At 40.0% G+C, this 2,725-nt stretch overlaps 2 non-coding genes across 2 annotated transcripts; both read right to left on the reverse strand.

Moving 5' to 3' along the window:
- Positions 1-830: 830 nt before the first annotated feature.
- On the reverse strand, positions 831-903 carry trnaa-agc. Its single transcript has one exon. It is a non-coding gene; the product is annotated as a tRNA-Ala (tRNA).
- Positions 904-1,272: 369 nt separating this feature from the next.
- Positions 1,273-1,378, reverse strand: LOC119429827. The gene has a single exon (XR_005187846.1). It is a non-coding gene; the product is annotated as a U6 spliceosomal RNA (small nuclear RNA).
- Positions 1,379-2,725: the final 1,347 nt, after the last annotated feature.

A 2,725-nucleotide genomic window follows, 5' to 3' on the forward strand; every position in this document is an offset into this window, starting at 1 on the left:
ATATGCTAATTTTTTGGGACAGGCATTTTGGGTTTTCATGAGCTGTATGCCATAATCATCAGTATTAAAACAATTAAAGACCTGAAATATTTCAGTTGGTGTGCAATGAATCTGAAATATATGAAAGTTTCATTTTTATCATTACATTATGGAAAATAATGACCTTTATCACAATATGCTAATTTTTTGAGAAGGACCTGTACATGTAAATTCAAATGGTCTTTCTGTTAGCAACATATCTCATGAACAGCTTGTTGGATTTGGTTGAAACTCATAGGAAGTAATCATCAGATGTTTCTCTAGCAATGATTAACTTTTGGAGCCATTTTGATTCAAGATGGCTGCCACAGCAACCTCAACAAACAGAAAATTGACTATAACTCAGTCATGTTTTGATATATTCAGCTGAAACTTGTTATAGTGGTGGTTTAGGATGATCCCAAAAACGTACTGTCAAAATAAAATTTAAATCGGCAGCAGCCTGGCAGTCTCCTTCAGTTTCTCCAGGAGCTTGCTAGTTGAAGCTATTGCTGCCACTCTGCTGCCACCTGCTGGTTAGAGGTAGTAACAACATCCTGTTGTGGCAAGTTGAGCGTCTTTAATGTAGATTAACGAGATGCTGATTTAATCTTAAACTGTCTCCACCCAACACACGTTTAAATAGATTGTAAAATGTAAAAAAATCAAAAAGTTGTGAAGTCTCATTGACATTTGTGCTGTTTCATTTTAGTGCCTTCGGTTCACTCGGCTCATAAAGAGAAAGGTAAGATGGTTCAATGTTAAAAACTAAAATAAAAACGAATACAGTTTTCTTTACTCAAAAATGTGAATGGAGGATGCGGGCATCGATCCCGCTACCTCTCGCATGCTAAGCGAGCGCTCTACCATTTGAGCTAATCCCCCGTCATAACGTAAGGTGGAGTTCGTCTATATTTGAAAATTATTCATATCAAATATGTGCTATTTGACATATTAAAGATCACAGTGGGCTCAACCTCTCAATAATTAACAAAATAGCTCATGAACCACTGGGCGAACTTTAATGAAACTAACAAAGATAAATCGGCATTTTGGAGTGAATCAAGATGGCCGGAACAGCTAAATAACATTAACCAAAGGGCTACAACTCTAGTTTCTTAAAACATGATTGTTCTGTAGACACGATTCATAAATACATGTAGCAGAGAGCTAAGTTTTAATAAAAATGTTGCAGCATACCAAAGTTAAATCAAATTAAGCTCAAGTTCTGCATGAGGAACATAAAAAATATTGAAAAATGAGGAACGCTTCACGAATTTGCGTGTCATCCTTGCGCAGGGGCCATGCTAATCTTCTCTGTATCGTTCCAATTTTAGTATATGTGCTACCGAAGTAACACGACTGTCATCTGGTCCTGAGCACATTTTATAGGGGTGTATCCCGGTGGGGTTCTGATGGATGGTTCTGTCTGAGGAACATTCGGGGTGTTAAAGTAGGTAGAGGCAGGAGAAACGCAGCAAAAACAAGTTTTAAAGCTTTCAGAAAAGTTAATGACATAATAATTGGTAAGTTTGAATCAGTTTGACTCATCTTAGTTCTTATTTTTTGTATTGTGTTCTAGCTGTTGAAAAACACAGATGCATGATGGGAAATTTCCCATCATGCATCTGGCCAGGCTGTACGGGGAGGGAGGGAGAGAGAGAGAGAGTTGTGACACTCCCATAGACTTCTATAGAAAGAATGGAATGCGGAAGTCACGTGGGTCATGCAGACGCACACAGTTCCAAACAGCAGCAGTTCCAACATTGAATGTAGTTCATTCTGTGTTTTGGTAGTGTTTTCTCCAGTAAGCTGATGAAAATACAACACTATTTTTGCCTTTGTGAAGCGGTAGCTGACTGTTCTGTACCACATTTTATCAACATTAATACTTTGTCAACAGTTTGTTAAGCATGTTAAATTGCTAGTTGTATTTTATCTATTATTAGCCGTTTATCTGCAAGATTGACGTGCTTAATTTATTTAGTTATAGATCTATCTAAGGAAGCAGCAGACAAGTTGAATTTTGACTTTGTTGCAGTCTCCCATCCTGAGCAAGCACAATGGCAACAGTGGAAAGGAAAAACTTCCCTTTTAAAAGGAAGAAACCTCCAGCAGAACCAGGCTCAGGACAAGCGGCCATCTGCTTTGACCGGCTGGTTTGAGAAGACAGGAAGGAGAGATGAACTAACACAGAATGGTAGGTCCAGATATAAGTCCAGGTGTACCAGAAAGATAAAAAAAAAACAACAACATGTTAAGGATAGAAAAAATAATTACAAATACAAAACTGGTTGAGCAGAGTAAGTAAAGACTGTAGCAGAGTGGAAAAAATGTGTGCAGTTTGTCCTCCAGCAGTCTAAGCCTATAGCTGCATAACTAAGGGATAGCTCAGGAAACCCAAACTGACCCTAACTATAGGATTTAGTAAAAAGGAAAGTCTTAAGCCTAGTCTTAAAACTAAACAATGTGTCAGCCTCACGTCGGGCCCACACCCAGCTGTCGCTGGCGACGGGAGCCGCGAGGGCTATGCCGCGGCGAGTAGGAGGGCCACTGCGGTGAGCGTGGAAGCCTGGGGCACGAGCCCGGGTGGAGCCGCCGCGGGCTCAGATCTTGGTGGTAGTAGCAAATATTCAAACGAGAGTTTTGAAGGCTGAAGTGAAGGGTTCCATGTGAACAGCAGTTGAACATGGGTCAGTCGGTCCTA

The sequence above is a fragment of the Nematolebias whitei genome, unplaced genomic scaffold (assembly GCF_014905685.2).
Source record: "Nematolebias whitei isolate Nwh7 unplaced genomic scaffold, NemWhi1 Nwh_scaf_8387, whole genome shotgun sequence".
Lineage (NCBI taxonomy): Eukaryota > Metazoa > Chordata > Actinopteri > Cyprinodontiformes > Rivulidae > Nematolebias > Nematolebias whitei.